The sequence below is a fragment of the Bufo bufo genome, chromosome 2 (genome assembly GCF_905171765.1).
Source record: "Bufo bufo chromosome 2, aBufBuf1.1, whole genome shotgun sequence".
In the NCBI taxonomy this organism is placed as follows: Eukaryota; Metazoa; Chordata; class Amphibia; order Anura; family Bufonidae; genus Bufo; species Bufo bufo.
Window position 1 is genome coordinate 413,771,143 of NC_053390.1, and position 23,045 is coordinate 413,794,187.

Sequence of the window (23,045 nt, forward strand, 5' to 3'; positions counted from 1 at the left end):
AACTCTTGTGCAACACCTAAAGGGTTAACGACGTATGTAAAATCAGTTTTGAATACCTTGAGGGATGTAGTTTCTTAGATGGGGTCACTTTTATGGAGTTTCCACTCTAGGGGTGCATCAGGGGGCTTCAAATGGGACATGGTGTAAATAAACCAGTCCATAAAAATCAGCCTTCCAAAAACCAAATGGCGCACCTTTCACTCTACGCCCCGCTGTGTGGCCGTACAGTAGTTTACGGCCACATATTGGGTGTTTCTGTAAATGGCAGAGTCAGGGCAATAAAGATACAGTCTTGTTTGGCTGTTAACCCTTGGTTTGTTAGTGGAAAAAATGGGTTAAAATGAAAAATTAGACAAAAAAATGAAATTCTCAAATTTCCTCCCTATTTGCCAATAACTCTTGTGCAACACCTAAAGGGTTAACAACGTATGCAAAATCAGTTTTGAATACCTTGAGGGGCGTAGTTTCTTAGATGGGGTCATTTTTGGGTGGTTTCTATAATGTAAGCCTCGCAAAGTGACTTGAGACCTGAACTGGTCCCTAGAAATTGAGTTTTTGTAAATTTCGGAAAAATTTCAAGATTTGCTTCTAAACTTCTAAGCCTTATAACATCCCCAAAAAATAAAATATCATTCCCAAAACAATTCAAACATGAAGTAGACATATGGGGAATGTAAAGTCATCACAATTTTTGGGGGTATTACTATGTATTACAGAAGTAGAGAAACTGAAACTTTGAAATTTGCTAATTTTTTTCAAATTTTTGTTAAATTAGGTATTTTTTTGGTGCAAAAAAAAATTTTTTTTTGACTCCATTTTACCAGTGTCATGAAGTACAATATGTGACGAAAAAACAATCTCAGAACGGCCTGGATAAGTCAAACCGTTTTAAAGTTATCAGCACTTAAAGGGACTCTGGTCAGATTTTCAAAAAATGGCCTGGTCCTAAGGTGTAAAAAGGCTGTGTCCTTAAGGGGTTAAGGACCAGTTCAGGTCTGAAGTCACTTTGTGAGGCTTACATAATAGAAACCACCCAAAAATGACCCCATTTTAGAAACTACACCCCTCAAGGTATAAAAAACTGATTTTACAAACTTTGTTAACCCTTTAGGTGTTCCACAAGAATTAATGGAAAATGGAGATGAAATTTCAGAATTTCACTTTTTTGGCATATTTTACATTTTTATCCATTTTTTCCAGTAGCAAAGCAAGGCTTAACAGCCAAATAAAACTCAATATTTATTACCCTGATTCTGCGGTTTACATAAACACCCCACATGTGATCGTAAACTGTTGTACGGGCACACGGCAGGGTGCAGTAGGAAAGGAACGCCATATGGTTTTTGGAAGGCAGATTTAGCTGAACTGGTTTTTAGATGCCATGTCCCATTTGAAGCCCCCCTGATGCACCCCTAGAGTAGAAACTCAAAAAAGTGACCACATTTTGGAAACTACGGGATAAGGTGCCAGTTTTATTTGTACTATTTTGGGGTACATATGATTTTTAATTGCTCTATATTACGTTTTTTGTGAGGCAAGGTAACCAAAAAATTGCACCGTTTTTATTTTTACAGCATTTACCTGAGGCATTAGGTCATGTGACTTTTTTATAGAGCTGGTTGTTATGGACGTGGCGATACCTCATATGTATACTTTTTTATTTTTTTCACTTTAGCACAATAATAGCAGTTTTGAAGCAAAAAATAAGCATATTTTAGTGTCTCCATTGTCTGAGAGTGATAGCTTTTTTATTTTTTGACCGATTCTCTTAGATAAGATCTCATTTTTTGCAGGATGAAGTGGATTTTACAGCGATGCCGGCGGATACAGCAGGAGCCCGGCTAACACGGACTGCCGGGCCCCTGCAGTGATCGCGCACGTACCGCAAAGGTGCCCGCGCGATCAACATGACGTACTATTACGTCAAATTGCGGGAACGCAGTGGTTCCCATGACGTAGTAGTAGGTCGAGAAGGGGTTAAAATAGTGTAGGGGGAGAGATGTAAAAATGTTTGTATTGTATTTCATTAGGGAAAGATGTTTCTTTATACTAGTCAACAGAATATAAAGAGTATTCTTAGCAAAGCTCTGAGTATTGCTTAGGGGAGTCTGTCTTCAGTATTCTACTGAGATCTGAAAACACCAGTTTAGGCCTCATGCAAGCGGCCGTTGCCCGCATCATGGATGCGGACCTATTCACTTGAATGGGTCTGCAATCCGGAGCTGCGGTGCAGAACGAAGGCACAGAAACTCACGGAAGCACCATGGCGTGGTTCCGTGGTGTTTCTGTCCGTACCTCCGCACCACAAAAAAAATGTTCTATTTTTTTACGGTGCGGACTGATCACAGACCCATTCAAGTGGAATGGGTCTCGATCCGTCCCGTTCTCTGCACGGATGTTGCCCGTGCATTGGGGACCACAAATTGCGGTCCCCAATGCACAGAACGGCCGCACAACGGCCGTGTGCATGAAGCCTAAGTTAGAGCTTTGCTAAGAAGTCTTGTTACACCCTGTTTTCTAGTACAAAGAAACATCTTTCCCTAATAATGTATATTGCAAAAATGTTTAATATCCATGTCCCTATACTATATTAAAAATAAACTTAAACAGTTAGGCCTCTTGCAGACGAGCGAGTATTCCGCGCGGGTGCAATGTGTGATGCGAATGCATTGCGCCCGCACGGAATCTGGACCCATTCATTTCAATAGGGCTGTGTACATGAGCAATGTTTTTCACGCATTACTTGTGCGTTGCGTGAAAATCACAGCATGTTCTATATTCTCTGATTTTCATGCAACGCTGGCCCCATAGAAGTGAATGGGGCTGCATGAAAATCACATCCGTAAGCAAGTGCGGATACGATGCGATTTTCATGGATGGTTGCTAAGAGATTGTACACATTCAGGTTTTTTTTTCACCAGCATGCAAGACACATTAAATCACATTGCACCTCCGCGATAAAGACTGAACGCGATCGCAAATAAATCTGAATATACTTGCTTTCAAAATCGCGCATTTTTCACTGTACGTATCCGCAACGCATCCGGACCTAATCCGCACACGCTCTTCTGCAAGGGGCCTTACACTTTAACCCCTTAACCTTTCAAGGACACAGAAGTATTGGAATGCATTGTAAAGGGGATCAGACCCCAAAAGTTGAAGTCCCAAAGTGGGACAACAGATACAGTGAAAAGAAAAATTGAAAAAAAAAGTTTTCCCCCCAAAAAATTTAAAGTTTCAAGTAAAATAAAAACAAAAAATGGCATTTCCCCCAAATAAAGTAAAAAAAATTGGTAAAAGTTGACATATTAGGTATCGCCGCGTCCGTATCGACTGGCTCTAAAAAACATATCACATGACCTAACCCCTCAGATGAACACTGTAAAAAAAAAAAAATAAATAAAAAAAAGAAACTGTGCTAAATAAACGTAAAAAGAATTTGGGCACCTTACATCACAAAAAGTACAACAGTAAGCGATCAAAAAGGCGTATGCCCACCAAAATAGTACCAATCTAACCTAAGACAATCGCCCAAAAAAAAAACTATGGCTCAGAATATGGAGACACTAAGGGCTCTTTCACACTTGCGTTATTGTCTTCCGGCATAGAGTTCCGTCGTCGGGACTCTATGCCGGAAGAATACTGATCAGGATTATCCTAATGCATTCTGAATGGAGAGTAATCCGTTCAGGATGCATCAGGATGTCTTCAGTTCCGGTACGGAACGTTTTTTGGCCGGAGAAAATACCGCAGCATGCTGCGCTTTTTGCTCCGGCCAAAAATCCTGAAGACTTGCCGCAAGGCCGGATCCGGGATCAATGCCCATTGAAAGGCATTGATCCGGATCCGGCCTTAAGCTAAACGTCGTTTCGGCGCATTGCCGGACCCGACGTTTAGCTTTTTCTGAATAGTTACCATGGCTACCGGGACGCTAAAGTCCTGACAGCCATGGTAAGTGTAGCGGGGAGCAGGGGAGCAGCATACTTACCGTCCGTGCGGCTCCCCGGGCGCTCCAGAGTGACGTCAGGGCGCCCCAAGCGCATGGATCACGTGATCACATGGATCACGTCATCCATGCGCATGGGGCGCTCTGACGTCATTCTGGAGCGCCCGGGGAGCCGCACGGACTGTAAGTATACCGCTCCCCCGCTCCCCGCTCCTACTATGGCAACCAGGACTTTAATAGCGTCCTGGGTGCCATAGTAACACTGAAAGCATTTGGAAGACGGTTCCGTCTTCAAATGCTTTCAGTACACTTGCGTTGTTACGGATCCGGCAGGCACCTCCGGCAACGGAAGTGCATGCCGGATCCCAACAACGCAAGTGTGAAAGAGGCCTAAAACATATTCTTTTTTGTTTTAAAAAAGCTGTTGTGTAAAACTTAAGTAAATAAAAAAAAGTATACATATTAGGTATCGCCGCGTCCGTAAAAACCTGCTCTATAAAAATATTACATGAGCTAACCCCTCAGGTGAACACCGTAAAAAATAAAAAAAAACGGTGTACAAAAAGCCATTTTTTGTCACCTTACATCACAAAAAGTGTAATAGCAAGCGATCAAAAAGTCATATGCACCCCAAAATAGTGCCAATCAAACCGTCATCTAATACCGCAAAAAATGAGACCCTACTTAATATAATCGCCTAAAAACTGAAAAAACTATGGCTCTCAGACTATGGAGACACTAAAACATGATTTTTTTTGTTTCAAAAATGAAACATTGTGTAAAACTTACATAAATAAAAAAAAAGTATACATATTAGGTATCACCGCATCCATGACAACCTGCTCTATAAAAATACCACATGATCTAACCTGTCAGATGAATGTTGTAAATAACAAAAAAAACGGTGCTAAAATAGCTATTTCTTGTTACCTTGCTTCACAAAAAGTGTAATACGTGAGATGTCACGTGCGATGTCAGGCGGGGATTGGAGCTGCCATCGGGTCCCCGTGCTGCTGTGACAGGGACCCGATAACAGGGAAGGCAGTGCGATGCCTTCTTTAGGCATCGGGGCTGCCTTCCGGGGGAGAAAAGAAGCTGGTTTTCCATTCTAAACAGAATAGCTGACCGCTCGCCATCAGGCTGTAAGTTTGGAAACCTCGCAGCCCCTTGCCCGAACAATTCCATCTCTTAGACGTAAGGGAATCTATCATCCAGTACCTGGAAGCCACTAAGATCTTTAGGAAAGAGGAAAATCTGTTGATTCAGTTCACAGGTCACAATAAGGCTACATGCACACGAACGTTGTTTGTGTCCGTGTCCGACACAGTGTGCTGTCCGCATCAGTATGTCTGTTCCGTAGCCCCGCAAAAAAAATAGAACATGTCCTATTGTTGTCCGTTTTAGGCATTGTTTTTTTTGCGGATCCACAAATTGCGGACCGCAAAACACATACGGTCGTGTGCATGTAGCCTAAAGGGAAGAAGCTTTCCAAAGCATCCATAGGTTGCTATATTAAAACTATTATATCCTGCTACTACGCTCTAATGGGTCTTACATGGTCCTACGAAAATAAAAGCCCATTCTACCAGATCAAGGGCTTTTTCTTAAGCAGAAAAGGCTGGTGTATCTCTAGATAAAATATGAAGGACACCTGCGGGGTCTAGTATAAATATGTTCATTAAACATTATCAAATAAATATCTCTGCTTCTACAGATCTTGCCTTAGCCAAGAAAATTCTGCAAGCAGTAGCCCCACCCTACTGTATAATCTGTTAGTTCTCATGTGTAAGCCGTCATGGTGGATGAAATGACGGCTCATATATTCCCTCCCTTAACTATACCGATAATAAGTATGAAGTAACAAAAAAATAAAAAAATAAAAAAATCTTCTTTTCAGTTTATATACATTTGTTATAAGGTTAAAGATTTGAATGCACCTACTTAGGTAATTTGTAAACACGTAAGGGAGAGAGTGGGTGGTGGCTTTTAAACTCTATCTCTGTGTGTTTCTGCCCCTACAGAGGTCAAGGGGTCAATCTAATGTGTAAGCCTTCAAGGTGGATTCAAGAAAACAGAATTACCGGTAAGTCTAATTCCGATTTTTTTCAAAAATGCTTTATTATGTAAAACTGAAACAAAAAAACAAACGTAGTAGTCATATTTGGTATTGTCGCGTCCGTAACAACCTGCTCTATAAAAATAGCGCATGATCTAACCTGTCAGATGAACGTTGTAAATAACAAAAAATAAAAACTGTGCCAAAACAATTTTTTCCAGTAACAAAGCAAGGATTAACAGTCAAACAAAACTCAATATTTATTGATCTGATTCTCTAGTTTACAGAAACACCTCATATGTGGTCATAAACTGCTGTATGGCCACACGGCAGGGCGCAGAAGGAAGGAACGCCATATGTTTTTTGGAAGGCAAATTTTGTTGGATTGGTTTTTTGACACCGTGTCCCATTTTAAGCCCCCCTGATGCACCCCTAGAGTAGAAACTCCATAAAAGTGACCCCATTTAAAAAAACTAAACCCCTCAAGGTATTCAAAACTGATTTTACAAACTTTATTAACCCTTTAGGTGTTCCTCAACAGTAAATGGCAAATGGAGATGAAATTTCAGAATTTAAATTTTTAGTAACCTTACCTCACAAAAATGTAATATAGAGCAACCTGTCATGGTCTTACCTTCTTGCTGTTCTCCTTCGTTTGACATGTGCTGGCGGCCATCTTGGTTTCTGGGTTTCTTGTAGCCTCCCACCCTGCGGCTACTCCTTCCCACTGGGAGGAGCTGGATGCCCAGCTCATATATATAGGAGGTCTGTGGCTTCAGTTCCTTGCTTGGTCCTCCTGTGTTCACATGCTTCTAGACTGCTGCTGCTTCTGGTTCCTGATCCTGGTTTCGTCCGACTACCCTGCTGGTTCCTGATCCTGGTTTCGTCCGACTACCCTGCTGGTTCCTGATCCTGGCTTTGTCTGACTACCCTGCTGGTTCCTGATCCTGGCTTCGTCTGACTACCCTTCTGGTTCCTGACCTCTGGCTTCGCAAAGACTCTGCTTCGGTTTCGCCATCCGTTTGGACTTTTGCTTTACAGCTTTATTTTCAATAAAGCCTTCTTATTTTCACTTATCCCTTGTTGTACGTCTGGTTCATGGTTCCGTGTCATTAGGACCAAGCCATGAATTCTGACGGTACAGGGCCATCCTCGCTACCCACGCTGGTTGCCAGACTTGATCAGCAGGATCACCTGTTGGGTCGGTTCGCTGTGGCGTTGCAAACCCTGCTTGAACGCACGGCTCATTTCGCTCCCGTTGCCGATGGGTCGGTTGTCGCTCCTGGGCCCGCTCCTACTGCCGCTCCGGTTGTTGCGCCAGAGTCTACCCCGACACCTGTTGTTGCACCTGCGGTGTTTCGGGGTATGACCGGTTCTGCCCCTCTTCCACAGCGCTTTGGGGGAGAGCCAACTCAGTGCCGAGGTTTCCTTAACCAGGTGGGCATTTATTTCGAGTTGCTGCCACATGCCTTTCCCACTGAGAGATCAAAGGTGGGCTTCTTGATCTCGCTGCTCTCGGACAAGGCCTTGGCCTGGGCCAGCCCTTTATGGGAGAACAACAATCCGGTGGTTGCCGAGTTTTCCGGTTTTGTTGCTTCTCTTCGGAAGGTATTCGATGTGCCGGCTCGTGCTGCCTCTGCTGCGAAGCTCCTTATGTCCATCAGACAGGGTTCACGATCCGTAGCTGAATACGCCATTGAGTTTCGTACCCTGGCAGCAGAGGTGGGCTGGAATAATGAGGCTCTGGTCGCTGCTTTCTCTCATGGTCTCTCGGATGCCTTGAAGGATGAGGTTGCAGCTAAGGACCTACCAGTGGAGCTCGAGTCTCTTATTTCTTTCCTGATTTTGATTGACACCAGACTCAGGGAGAGACCTTCCTTTAAGGAGAGCCTGCGGAGGTTTTCTAACAGATTGGCGCCTACGTTTGCTGTCCCACCCGTGCCTCCCTCTCCTCCCACGCCTCCTGGGGATGACTTGTCTGGGGGTGAACCCATGCAGCTGGGGTTTGCTCGCCTGTCCGAGGGGGAGAGGGTACTCCGGAGACGCGAGGGCCGATGCATGTACTGTGGTCTCGGTGGGAATTTTCGGTTGGCATGTCCGAACCGTCCGGGAAACGCTCGCACCTGAGATCCTGTCGGGGGCAGATCTTGGGTGGAGTCTCCTCGTCCCCGGTTTCCCGTGTTGACAAACCACTGATCACTGTTGTCCTCTCCTGGGTCGGGGGCTCGGTGACGACCCAGGCGTTGGTGGACTCTGGTGCTGGTGGTTTGTTCATTGATAATGTGTTCGCTGCCGCCAATTCCATTCCTCTGCAGGCTCGAGGTTCCCCACTGGCTCTTGAGGCGATAGACGGCAGACCCCTTCTGCCGCCACACGTGACTCATGAGACCCTTCCAGTGGGGATAGCCATTGGTGCCGTTCACAGAGAGTCGGTCTGCCTCCAGGTTATTTCGTCTCCACACTACTCGGTGGTCTTGGGGTACCCCTGGCTCCGGAAGCATAATCCGACTTTCGATTGGAGATCGGCCGAGATCCTCTCATGGTCACCGCAGTGTGGGGCTAGTTGCATCCATGGGTCTGTCAAGTTGCTGTGTACTTCCTCGGACTCTCTGTTGCCTCCTGAATACGAGGAGTACCGGGATGTATTCGATAAGGTGCGCGCGGTTGCCCTACCTCCGCACCGCCCATACGATTGTGCCATAGAGTTACAATCTGGTGCCGTTCCTCCTCGTGGCAAAGTCTATCCACTGTCGGTAGCGGAGAATGAGGCCATGGAGGAGTACGTGAGGGAGGCGCTTTCACGCGGACACATTCGCAAATCCTCGTCCCCGGCAGGGGCTGGATTTTTCTTTGTGAAAAAGAAGGGCGGTGAGTTGAGGCCTTGCATCGATTACAGGGGTCTCAATCGCATCACGATCAAGAACGCTTACCCGATACCCTTGATTTCCGAGCTGTTCGATCGCCTTAAAGGGGCCACGGTCTTTACCAAACTCGACCTGAGGGCGGCATATAACCTGGTAAGGATCAAGGCGGGCGATGAGTGGAAGACCGCGTTTAACACCAGGACCGGTCATTATGAATCCTTGGTTATGCCCTTTGGGTTGTGCAATGCGCCCGCAGTCTTTCAGGAATTCATCAACGATGTTTTCCGTGACCTGTTGCAGCAGTGTGTGGTGGACTATTTGGATGACATCTTGGTATATTCTGAATCCATGGAGGCCCACATTCTGGATGTCAGACGAGTGTTGCAACGGTTACGAGAGAACAAGCTGTTCGGTAAGCTTGAGAAATGCGAATTTCACCGATCCCAGGTAACCTTCTTAGGTTACATCATTTCCGCTGAGGGGTTCTCCATGGATCCTGAGAAGGTTTCGGCTGTCTTACAGTGGCCCCAGCCCAGTGGTCTTCGTTCCCTGCAGCGCTTTTTGGGCTTCGCCAATTATTATCGGAAGTTCATCAGGGACTTTTCCATGCTAGCCAAGCCTCTCACGGATCTGACCAGGAAGGGCAGTAATTCCCAGGTCTGGCCGCTCGAGGCCATCCGAGCTTTTGAGGCTCTAAAGTCCGCCTTTGTGTCGGCTCCGATTCTGTCGCATCCCAACCCTGGGTTGCCCTTTGTCCTCGAGGTGGACGCGTCTGAGACGGGAGTAGGCGCCCTTCTGTCTCAGCGTAGAACACCAGAGGGTCCTCTGCTTCCTTGTGGGTTTTACTCCCGGAAACTGTCTTCCGCGGAGTGCAACTATCAGATTGGTGACAGGGAGTTATTGGCCATCGTGCAGGCCCTTAAAGAATGGAGGCACTTGCTCGAGGGTTCGCTGGTTCCGGTCCTCATCCTGACGGACCACAAGAATCTGACCTACCTTTCTGAGGCCAAGAGATTGACACCACGTCAGGCCCGATGGGCTCTGTTCTTGTCACGTTTTAATTACGTGGTCTCCTACCTACCCGGTTCCAAGAACATCAGGGCGGATGCCTTATCACGGCAGTACTCCGAGCTGTCCAGGGAGGAGTCGATTCCGACTTCGGTCATACCTCCGAATCAGATCTTGGCCGCCATTCGCACCAGCCTGACCTCTCCCCTGGGTGAGCAGATTTTGGCGGCTCAATCTGGTGCTCCCTCTGGGAGACCCAACGGCAGATGTTTTGTGCCTGAGGAGTTGCGCACTCGGTTGTTGCGAACCTACCATAACTCCAAGACCGCGGGGCATCCTGGAAAGAATCAGCTGTCCTGGGCTGTTTCACGTCTGTTCTGGTGGCCTTCCCTACGTTCCGACATCGCCGCATATGTAGCGGCATGCTCCGTTTGTGCCCAGAGTAAGTCCCCTCGGCACCTTCCGTTGGGCCTTCTGCAACCCATAGCCACCGGGGAGCGCCCATGGTCACACCTGGGGATGGATTTCATTGTGGACCTCCCTGCATCCCGAGGCCATACGGTCATTCTCATGATTGTGGATCGGTTTTCCAAAATGTGCCACTGTGTTCCTCTCAAGAAGTTACCCTCTGCACAAGAGTTGGCCACGATTTTTGCCAGGGAGGTCTTCCGGTTGCACGGTTTGCCCAAGGAGATTGTGTCGGATCGGGGGAGTCAGTTTGTGTCCAGGTTCTGGCGCGCCTTTTGCTCCCAGTTGGGGATTCATCTCTCCTTCTCCTCGGCCTACCACCCTCAGTCCAATGGGGCCGCAGAACGATCCAATCAGGCCTTGGAGCAATTCCTTCGTTGCTATGTCTCTGATCACCAAGACAATTGGGTTGACCTCCTGCCTTGGGCTGAGTTTGCCAGGAACACGGCGGTGAACTCTTCCTCTGGGACGTCTCCCTTCATGGCCAATTATGGGTTCCAACCTGCCGTGTTACCGGAGGTATTCTCTCCCCAGGATATTCCGGCTGTGGAGGATCACCTTTCCGTCCTACGTGCTTCTTGGGTACTGATCCAGAAGTCCCTTGAGGTCTCTGCGCAGCTCCAGAGACTCCAGGCTGATCGCAGACGAGCGCCTGCTCCTTCCTACCAGGTCGGAGACCGTGTATGGTTGTCCACCCGCAACCTCAACCTTCGAGTGCCCACTCCCAAGCTGGCGCCTCGCTTTGTTGGTCCCTTCCGAGTGCTTCGCAGGGTAAACCCGGTAGCCTATGCCCTTGCGCTTCCTCCTGGCATGCGGATCTCCAACGTGTTTCATGTCTCCCTGTTGAAGCCACTGGTGTGTAATCGTTTCACTTCCTCGGTTCCTCGGCCTCGTCCGGTCCAAGTGGGTAATCCTGAGGAGTATGAGGTGAGCAATATCCTGGACTCACGCCTGGTCCGCGGTCGGGTGCAGTTTTTGGTCCATTGGCGTGGTTATGGTCCAGAGGAGCGTTCCTGGGTTTCCTCCGCAGATGTCCATGCTCCTGCCTTGCTCCGAGCCTTCCACGCACGCTTCCCTCAGAAACCGTTCTTTACTCCGCGGAGGAGGGGCCCTTGAGGGGGAGGTACTGTCATGGTCTTACCTTCTTGCTGTTCTCCTTCGTTTGACATGTGCTGGCGGCCATCTTGGTTTCTGGGTTTCTTGTAGCCTCCCACCCTGCGGCTACTCCTTCCCACTGGGAGGAGCTGGATGCCCAGCTCATATATATAGGAGGTCTGTGGCTTCAGTTCCTTGCTTGGTCCTCCTGTGTTCACATGCTTCTAGACTGCTGCTGCTTCTGGTTCCTGATCCTGGTTTCGTCCGACTACCCTGCTGGTTCCTGATCCTGGTTTCGTCCGACTACCCTGCTGGTTCCTGATCCTGGCTTTGTCTGACTACCCTGCTGGTTCCTGATCCTGGCTTCGTCTGACTACCCTTCTGGTTCCTGACCTCTGGCTTCGCAAAGACTCTGCTTCGGTTTCGCCATCCGTTTGGACTTTTGCTTTACAGCTTTATTTTCAATAAAGCCTTCTTATTTTCACTTATCCCTTGTTGTACGTCTGGTTCATGGTTCCGTGACACAACCAAAAATCATATGTACCCTAAACTAGTACCAACAAAACTGCCACCCTATCCCGTAGTTTTCAAAATGGGGTCACTTTTAGGGAGTTTCTACTCCAGGGGTGCATCAGGGGGGTTGAAACAGGACACGGTGTAAATAAACCGGTCCATAAAAATCAGCCCTCCAAAAACCACACGGCGCTCCTTTCCCGCTACGCCCCTCCGTGTGGCCGTACAGTAGTGTACGACCACATATAGGTTTTTTCTGTAAACGGCAGAGTCAGGGCAATAAAGATACAGTCTTGTTTGGCTGTTAACCCTTGCTTTTTTAGTGGAAAAAATGGGTTAAAATTGAAAATTTGGCAAAAAAAGGAAATTCTCAAATTTCATCCCCATTTGCCAATAACTCTTGTGCAACACCTAAAGGGTTAACAAAGTTTGTAAAATCTGTTTTGAATACCTTGAGGGGTGTAGTTTTTTAGATGGGGTCACTTTTATGGAGTTTCCACTCTAGGGGTGCATCAGGGGGGCTTCAAATGGGACATGGTGTAAATAAACCAGTCCAGCAAAATCTGCCTTCCAAAAACCATATGGCGCACCTTTCCCTCTACGCCCTACTGTGTGGCCGTACAGTAGTGTACGACCACATATGGGGTGTTTCTGTAAATGGAAGAGTCAGGGCAATAAAGATACAGTCTTGTTTGGCTGTTAACCATTGCTTTGTTAGTGAAAAAAATGGGTTAAAATGGAAAATTTGGCAAAAAAAGGAAATTCTCAAATTTCATCCCCATTTGCCAATAACTCTTGTGCAACACCTAAAGGGTTAACAAAGTTTGTAAAATCTGTTTTGAATACCTTGAGGGGTGTAGTTTTTTAGATGGGGTCACTTTTATGGAGTTTCTACTCTAGGGGTGCATCAGGGGGGCTTCAAATGGGACATGGTGTAAATAAATCAGTCCAGCAAAATCTGCCTTCCAAAAACCATATGGCGCACCTTTCCCTCTACGCCCTACTGTGTGGCCGTACAGTAGTGTACGACCACATATGGGGTGTTTCTGTAAACGGAAGAGTCAGGGCAATAAAGATACAGTCTTGTTTGGCTGTTAACCATTGCTTTGTTAGTGAAAAAAATGGGTTAAAATGGAAAATTTGGCAAAAAAATGAAATTCTCAAATTTCATCCCCATTTGCCAATAACTCTTGTGCAACACCTAAAGGGTTAACAAAGTTCGTAAAATCAATTTTGAATACCTTGAGGGGTGTAGTTTCTTTTGTAGTTTCTACTCTAGGGGTGCATCAGGGTGGCTTCAAATGGGACATGGTGTCAAAAAAACAGTCCAGCAAAATCTGCCTTCCAAAAACCATATGGCGCACCTTTCCCTCTACGCCCTACTGTGTGCCTGTACAGTAGTTTACGGCCACATATGGGGTGTTTCTGCAAACTACAGAATTGGGGCAATAAATATTGAGTTTTGTTTGGCTGTTAACCCTTGCTTTGTTACTGGAAAAAATGGATTAAAATGGAAAATGTTATCTCTATTTGCCATTAACTCTTGTGGAACACCTAAAGGGTTAATGACGTTTGTAAAATCAGTTTTGAATAGCTTGAGGGGTGTAGTTTCTAGAATGGGGTCATTTTTGGGTGGTTTCTATTATGTAAGCCTCGCAAAGTGACTTCACATCTGAACTGGTCCCTAAAAATTGGGTTTTGGAAAATTTCTGAAAAATTTCAAGATTTGCTTCTAAACTTCTAAGCCTTGTAACATCCCAAAAAAATAAAATATCATTCCCAAAATGATCCAAACATGAAGTAGACATATGGGGAATGTAAAGTAATAACTATGTTTGGAGGTATTACTGTGTATTATAGAAGTAGAGAAATTGAAACTTGGAAATTTGCAATTTTTACAAATTTTTGGGTAAATTTGGTATTTTTTTTTATAAATAAAAAAGATTTTTTTTAACTTCATTTTACCAGTGTCATGAAGTACAATATGTGACGAAAAAACTATCTCAGAATAACCTGTATAAGTCAAAGCGTTTTAAAGACACTGGTCAGATTTGCAAAAAATGGCTTGGTCCTTAAGGTGAAATATAGCTGTGTCCTTAAGGGGTTAAGGTGAAATATGGCAGGGTGCTTAACGGGTTAAAGTGTACCTAAACCTTCAATTATTTTTTGAAAACTGTTAAAAAATACCATAATAATATTTTTGCTATATATTTTATTGATTGATTTTATTGGTTTTCTACCAAAAAAGGTCCCTACAGTTCAGGCCTGTCTATATCGCTTTTCACCTTAGTACAGAATCCATACACCGTAGTCATGTATGTGTTGTATGGATTCTGTATTCTACAATATACACTGCAGTGAGTGCTGTACTGGCAGGAGTCAACATTGCTGTTTCTACCCTTGCTTTACTTCTGGCATAGCATATTGGTGCAGGGTATCCTGCACCGTTTGTATTATGTAGAGATTCCAGTGGAGTTGTGCGAGGACCTACAGGAGCAGCGCTCACTACAGTGATATCTGCATCCATAAGCTGCATGCATGTCGACGCTGTACAGATTCTGTATGCGCTGAGGTGGAAAGCACTGTAGGGGGCCTCTTTTGGTACAAAAACAATAAAATCAATAAATAATGTACTGTATATTACAAAAAATATTATTGGGTAATTTGTAGCAGTTTACAAATTTAATTGAAGGTTTAGGTACAGTTTAACATAAAAACTTGATTTAGGCTACTTTCACACTTGCGGCAGGACGGATCCGACAGGCTGTTCACCCTGTCGGATCCGTCCTTCCGCTATTTCGCCATGCCGCCGGACCGCCGCTCCGTCTTCATTGACTATAATGGGGACGGGGGCGGAACTCCGGCGCAGCACGGCAGTGCACGGCGAAAGACCGCCGGACTAAAAGTCCTGCATGTCCGACTTTTTAGTCCAGCGGCCTCTCACCGCGAACTGCCGTACTGCGCCGGAGCTCCGCCCCGTCCCCATTATAGTCAATGGGGACGGTCCGGCGGCACGGCAAAATAGTGGAAGGACGGATCCAACAGGGTGAACAGCCTGTCTGATCCGTCCTGCCGCAAGTATGAAAGTACCCTTAAACATTACATTTCTGATAACACATTCCCATAGAAACAACTATTGTTCTTTCACGGATAATATCACCTCCTTGACTTTAAAGGTGGATTTACACCACCTGATATTTAGGAAGATTATCTGGAATTCCTGTAAATGCTCGTTCCCGACAATCTGCCCATCTAAATGTGCCACAGATCACCCGATGAATGAGCGAAACACTTCCTGGGCGTGCCAAATGTGCCAAAGGGTTCGTAGACCGAGCCTCTAGGTGCTGAAGCAACGCCCTAATAGCACCTAAAGGCTCATTAGCATATTATAAAAGTCTTTATTTTGGGAGAACGGCGGCAGGCAGGGAGTTATAAAGCACACTGTTATGTAGTGCTGACATTAGCACATCGCCAATGTCAGTCAGCTACATAACGTTATTTCTCATGACAGAAACCCTTTAACGGCAGTGCCTGAGTATATGTGGGCTACACCTGAATACAAGGATTTCACTAGAATCTGTTTGCATTACTGTCACTGAATAATGTGGAAATCCTCATGCATTGAAAGCACCAAAGTCACCATTGAGCCTGTGCCAATACTTCTGCCTAGTCAGAGAAAGTATTCAGCCTGCAGAGTCATTGCTAACATATAGCGTATGTCAATAGTTCGGAGCAATATAATTCATGTCAGAAGAAGCAGTGACATTCAGATATCAGGATGGGTATACCACACTATATTCTTCATCTTATGCATTGTTAGAGAATAATCATTTTAGTCTGCCTACCCCCTGACATATTGTTTTTGTGTGTCATAGTGGACTCAATTGACCATTCTTTGTAAAAAAAAATTGCAAAGTTTAATTAAAAAATTCATAATTTCATCAGAGCAAGTCAGGTTGTCTATCCTACAGCCTGACTTGCTTTTGTGAATCATGGAGGACTCTGCCCAAATTTTGTGCATTGTAGTTATATATTACAGTTGACTCTTTCCAACAATAAAGTGTACTTTCAGGGATAAAGAGGGTGCTTGACTTTGACTGTTTTTCTTGTTAACTATGGGGTTAAAATTGAATGCCAGTGGATGACGTAACATAAGAAACAGCTGTACCACATCATGCACCAGTGAGAATGTGGGTGACTGTAGTGCAAGTAGAAGTAGCAGCAGCCCTGTCTCGGCACCAGCCGTCTGGCCAGTAGTAGCAGGCCACTGTTGTCTTTCGCCTCCGGTAGACAACTGATTATTATGGTGAAGAAAAGAGATAAGATTGTCAATTGGATGACTTAGGCTACTTTCACACTCGCGTTTGGTGCGGATCCGTCATGGATCTGCACAGACGGATCAGTTCAGATAATACTACCGCATGCATCCGTTCAGAACGGATCCGTTTGTATTATCTTTAACATAGCCAAGACGGATCAGTCTTGAACACCATTGAAAGTCAATTGAGGACGGATCCGTTTTCTATTGTGCCATATTGTGTCAGAGAAAACCATTGACTTATATCGTGTGGTTTGGCTCAGTTTCGTCAGACGGACAACAAAACGCTGCAAGCAGCGCTTTGGTGTCTGCATCCAAAGCGGAATGGAGACAGAACGGAGGCATACTGATGCATTCTGAGCGGATCCTTATCCATTCAGAATGCATTAGGGAAAAACTGATCCGTTTTGGACCGCTTGTGAGAGTGTGAATCATCATCTCAGTTACTACAAAATAATGTTCATGTTGCCTCTGAGTCTGACACCCTGCCTTAGAGCCAGTGTGCAACTCATTTTTCCTGCTCCTCTGCCTTAAGGGCCCATGCCCATGAGCGTAGGCACGGGCACGACCATGGGGCAGCTGCATACAGATTGCGGACCCATTCACTTGAATGGGGTCCGCGATCCGCATCCAACGGTCTGCACAAAAAAAAAGTAGTGCATGCGCTACTTTTTTGCGTAACGGAAGCACGGAACGGAACCCCACGGAAACACTCCGTGGTGCTTCCGTTCCATGGTTCTGTTCCGTTCCGCACTGCATCTCCGGATTTGCGGATCCATTCAAGTCGACACGGCAGGTCCACCGTGTATTGTTTTGGACCCACCGCATGCGGGCCGGAATACGGCCATGACGGGGAAACGGCTGTGGGCATGAGCCCAAACAGTTACACTCCTTGAGATTTAAATTGCAACACCAAGAAGGAAACGTCGTGGAATTATAGAAATCACAGGAGAGATAGACATGTTAATGATATGCAAATGATAATGAAATGATAAAACATATCTTGATTTATTCAGTTTAAAATATAAGGGCCACGTCCAGAAATACACACGTTTACACATCTTGGCATGCTGTTAATGAGAATATAAAAGTTGTCTAAGAATGTTCTTTAACACTAAATGTTCTTGGGGACACAAATCATCTGCTTATGGCAGCTCCCTTTGCAATTGTCGACCAATGGCGTTGCAGATGTGTAGACAACTGGAGACAATGCAGGCCATGGTAGTACATTTAGAATTCAGATGCTGCTCACAGTAAAACAGGCAACATGCAGCCTGGCATTGTCCTGTGGAAAAATGGCTCAATGGCCAAATCAATGTAACGCCGGGCTGTTAGTGTACCTGAAATAAAGACTAGAGGGGTCCGGCTACCACACATTATGCCACTCCACACTATAATCCAAGGCGTAGTACAGGTGTGATATTCCTTTGTGAAGGCCTCTTCATTGCATTGCCCAGATGGTCTCCAGACCAATCTCCGACTATCATTGCATCTGAGACAAAAGCCTGACTCATAGTTGAAGAGGATAGACCTCCATTCCAGCCACCTTTCTGTGCAACAAGATAACCTCTGAGAGAGACGACATGGGGTCAATGGAACACCTGTACCTAGACGTTTGTCTCATAGCCCAATGTGGTGAAAACACCTTCTGATGGTTTATGTAGAAACAGTTTGCTACCCTAGGCTTGGGATGTGACATCCAATTTCACTTGCAGTACACGATAGATCACTATATGTCATTCTTCTAATCAGACGATCCGTCCGTGCAGAGGTTCACTTCCGTGCTCATTTTACTGTCATTCCAGTTTGTCATTGTTCTCCCAACCACCTGGACACACAGCGTTGAACAGTTCTGACATCTAGGCCAAGCTCCGTAACTATCTGCTACAGCAGGGATCAGCAACCTTCGGCACTCCAGCTGCTGAGAAACTATAACTCCCAGCATGCAAACATGCTTGGCTGTTCTAACTCCCATAGAAGTTAGCAGAGCACTCTGGGAGTTGTAATTTCAGAACACCTGGAGTGCCGGAGGTTGCTGATCCCTGTGCTACAGTGATAAACCAAGGTCTCTCAGTTTAAGGATTCTGTCCCTCTCAGTTTGCGACAAGTGGCGATAACTGGCATGTTGACGAACAAGCAGCATCACCCAATCATCCCACATTATTTTATCTGATTTTGACCTGCTACTTCCACGATTTGCATAACCTTTCAGCTTGTCCTACTTGGTGTTGCAATTTCAATGTTGAAGAGTGTAAATTGAGGTCTGACAGAAGCATTTCTTTTTCATCATCTCTGACTTCACTGACCCTTCAAAGTGGGGCACCTTCTTTTCCCCTAAAAAACAACACCCTGCATTCTAAAGAAAATATTCCAGATAGCGTTCCTGTTGATGGATGAGCTGTATGAGAACACGCAGAGTTTGGGCTGCCATGAGTAGGAAGTCCAGGTGGAGAATGACTGAAATGTAAACCTGTGTTGGTGGTAATAATAGTGACACTTATAGCCATCATGATGGTAGGGATCAGGGTGACAAGTAGCTGATGACATCGCAGGATGACATAAAAAAAAAAAAACTGTCAGGGGCAGATCTGCTTCTACTCTGGTCAGCACAGAAGCAGGTGATGCCGCTGCTGTTGTTGGTGTAGGCTCAAAAGCTGTCAGACCTAGGGCAAGCTTGGTTGTTTGTGCTGGTGGTATACATTTTGCAAATGATGCTGCTGCTAGTTCTGTCTGGGTTATTTACTGGTTGACAAAACCATCACCGTGTGCAAGGTCTCCTTCAGCACATGAAGCGGCATCACATGTCCAGGTGGAAAATTGAACTCGCAAGTAATGTGTGCAAGATAATTGTCCCACTCCCTGTATTCTTTCTAGCCAGGCCATATCCACAAGTAGTGCATGGTCATTGTCATCATCACGGTAAATATCATCAGCCACTACTTCTCCTGCATCTCCTCCTCCTTCTCTTCATCGTCAGTCATCCATAACAGAATATGTGGGCAGGAAACAACAGTATGCTGCCACTACTACTACCTCTACATAGCTGCACTTGTCCTGCTTTCTCCATTATGTTCCACACTGTACTGCTGTTGCCACTACTACTAGCGATACACATTTCCTGCCTTATCTATTATGTTCCATACTGTGCTGTTGATATTACTACGACCCCTATTGTCACGGACCTTCCCGCGACAGGTGGCAGGAGATCGGTGAGACTGTCAACACGTGGTTTGATCTGACATGTTTTCTGTTTGGATCAAATGACATCTGTGTTGTTTCTGGTGCTTGCCACACCTTCTTTCCCCAGGTGTGGCTATTATGGTCATTTAACCTTCTTTGTTTACCCACTACGCTATGCGATTTATAGCTTCTGTTGGAGTTGTGAATAGCTGGTGTGTGGATCTCGGCTGAGTTCCTGGTGCTGCCATAGCCACTTGAAGTTAAGTGTTTTCTTTCCCTTTTTGTATTTTGTTTGGGTTATTTTGTGTGTTGCATTTCCCTGTCATTTGTATTAAGGCCTGAGGGAGACTCCTGTTCGTCCTTCCTTTTGGATGAACAGGTTGTCTCAGTCCTGACATTAGTACCAGGGCCCTATAGGGTGAGTTAGGACACTAGGTATCCCGGTGTATAAACTCACCTACCTCTGGGGTCTGTTCATACTGGTAGTTAGTCAAGACTTTGATTAGGGTTTTACTAGGAGGTGTCCATCTCCCTTTCCCTAGTTTCCAGGCCTTATTCCCTCCCACACCCGAACGTGATACCTACACAGCTACACATCTCTTGTCTTGTCCATAATGTTCCATACTGTGCTGCTCTTGCTGCTACTAATAGCCCTATACAGCTGAACGTCCCCTGCCTTGTCCATTATATTCCATACTGTACTGCTGCTGCTGCTGCTGCTAGGAACCCAACACTGCACAATAACCTGAAACTGTTACTAAAAAAGGGATCATTTTTGACAGCTTTAGTAAAAAGCCATTGGTTCTTCACTTTCACGATAATTACAGATTTTTTAAAAATAACAAGAAGGGATCATTTTTGGACCACTTGTTAAAAACAAGTCTTTACTTCTTCTGATAACATTGTGTGTATGAACATCTGCAGTCATTTGCCCCACAAATCTGACAGTACAGTGTGTGTTTAATCCTTTCTACCCCGGGCTAGTTTTCACCTTCCTGGCCAGGCTATTTTTTGCAAATCTGACATGTGTCACTATATGTGGTAATAACTTTGGAACACTTTTACTTATACAGGCCATTTTGAGACTGTTTTCTCGTGACACATTGTACTTCACTACAGTGCTAAATTTGAGTCAATATATTTTTACTTTATTTATAAAAGAAATCTTAAATTTACCAAAAATTCACAATTTTCTAAATTAGAATTTCTCTACTTTTAAGACTGATAGTAATGCCTCATAAAATAGTTATCAGTCATCATTCCCCATATGTCTGCTTTATGTTGGCATCATTTTGTAAATGTCATTTTATTTTTTTAGGACCTTAGAAGGCTTAGAAGTTTAGAAGCAATTTTTCAACAAAATTTCCAAAACCATTTCAGATAAAGTGATTTTGAGGGGCTTACATAATGGAAACCACCAATAAATGACCACATTTAGAAACTACACCCCTCAAATTATTCAAAATTGATGTTACAAACTTTTTTTTACCCATTAGGTGTTCCACAAGAATTAAATGGGTTGTCCAGGATCAAATTTTTTTTTTTTAAAGAGCACTCACTATTAACAGCTGATTAAAGTTTCCCCAATATGTTTTTAGGTATTTTCACCACTTCTACAGGGCTCCGACGGTCCCCCACGCATTGTTTACATCTATGTTTCTCTTTGCCTAACTGCCTGCCGCACTGCCCTGTGGATCCCAGCGCAGCCCGGCATCACGTGGTTACAGCTGACTATCATCGCTGCCGTAACTCCGCCCCCTCATTAATTTTCCGCCTTCTTCATTCATTAGAAAGTGCCATGCCCGGTGACGTCACCGGAGGGGCGTGGCTTAGCACAATGTCTTCCAGCCAAGTCACCGCCCCTCCCTGTGATCTGAATAATTACTGAGGCTGTTGGTGACATCACCGGGCTCCCTGCGAAGCGGAAGAAGAGGCTTCGCTCTGCAGCAAGGGACCCGGTACATCACTGTCTATGAGAAAATAGGCACTTCCGGCTGAGAATTTGCGATATGAAAACGGGGCATCAGACATGTGAGGCAAAGGTAGGACAGGCATGTGTGTAATATTTGTGTCACTGTTGTACACTTAGAACAATGTCCCCAATCCCGGACAACCCCTTTAAAGGAAATGGAGGCGAAATTTCAAAATTTCATTTTTTTTGCAGATTTTTCATGTTAATCAATTTGTTTCTTGCAAGAGCAAACTAAAGCTCAATATATATTACTCTGATTTTGCAGTTTACAGAAATACACCATATGTGGTAGTAAACTACTGTTGGGTCACGTGGCAGTGGTCAGAAGGAAAGGAGCGCCATATGGTTTTTGGAAGCAGCTTTTGCTAGAATGGTATTTGGGCACCATTTTGTATTCGAAGAGACCCTGACGTACCCCTACAGTGGAAACCCTCAAAAAGTGACCCCATTTTGGAAACTTCACCCTTGAAAGAATATATTAAGGGGGGTACTGAGCACTTTTACCCCCTAAGCGTTTTACGTAATTTGAAAACACTTGGCTGTGAAAATGAAAACTTTCATTTCTTCCACAAAATGTTGCTTTAGCCCCAAAGTTTTCATTTTCACAAGGGGTAAGAGGAGAAAAAGCACCCAAAATTTGTTACCCATTTTCTCCTGAATACGGCAACACCCCATATGTGGTGGTAAACTGCTGCAGGGGGGGCACATGGCAGGATTCAGAATGGAAGGAGCGGCATATTGCTTTTGCAGCACAGATTTTGATGGATTGGTTTATGGGCGCCATTGGTTTTTATTTTTTGAGTGATTGTCTTATGTGGGGACTCATTTTTTGCGGGATGAGGTTACATTTTTATTGGTACCATTTTAGGGTACATAAGAATTTTTGATCGCTTGGTATTACACTTTTTGTGAGGCAAGGTGAAAAAAAAGGGCTGTTTTGGCATAGTTTTTTTTTTTTTTTTTACAGTATTCACCTGAGGGGGCATATAATGTGATATTTTTTATAGAGCAGGTTGTTACAGATGCGACGATACCCAATATGTCTATTATTTTAAGTTCATTAATTTGTTAAGTTTTACATAGCAAATGCATTTATGAACAGAATTAAATCTTGTTTTTGTGTTGCCATTTTCTGACTGCCCTATTTTTTTTATTTTTGGGACGATTGTCTTAGGTAGGATCTAATTTTTTGCGGGATGAGATGGCGGTTTGATTGGTACCAGTTTGGGGTACATACGCCTGTTTGATCACTTAGTATTACACTTTTTGTGAGGCAAGGTGACACAAAATGGCTGTTTTGGCACCGTTCTTTTAGCTTTTTATTTTTACTGCATTCACCTGACAGGATGGATCATGTGATATTTTTATAGAGCCGGTCGATACGGACGCGGCAATACCTAATATGTATAGTTTACTTATATTTTTCACAATTTATTTATTACTTAATTATGGGAAAAGAACACTTTTTTTTATTATAACAATTTTTTTTTATTATGCAAGACTTTATTTTAACTTTTTAAAACTTTTTTTCCCCACCACTTTTGGGGGTCTGATCCCCTGTACAATGCATTACAATACATCTGTATGGTAATGCATTGGCTGCATTGACTACCTCTTGAAGCTCA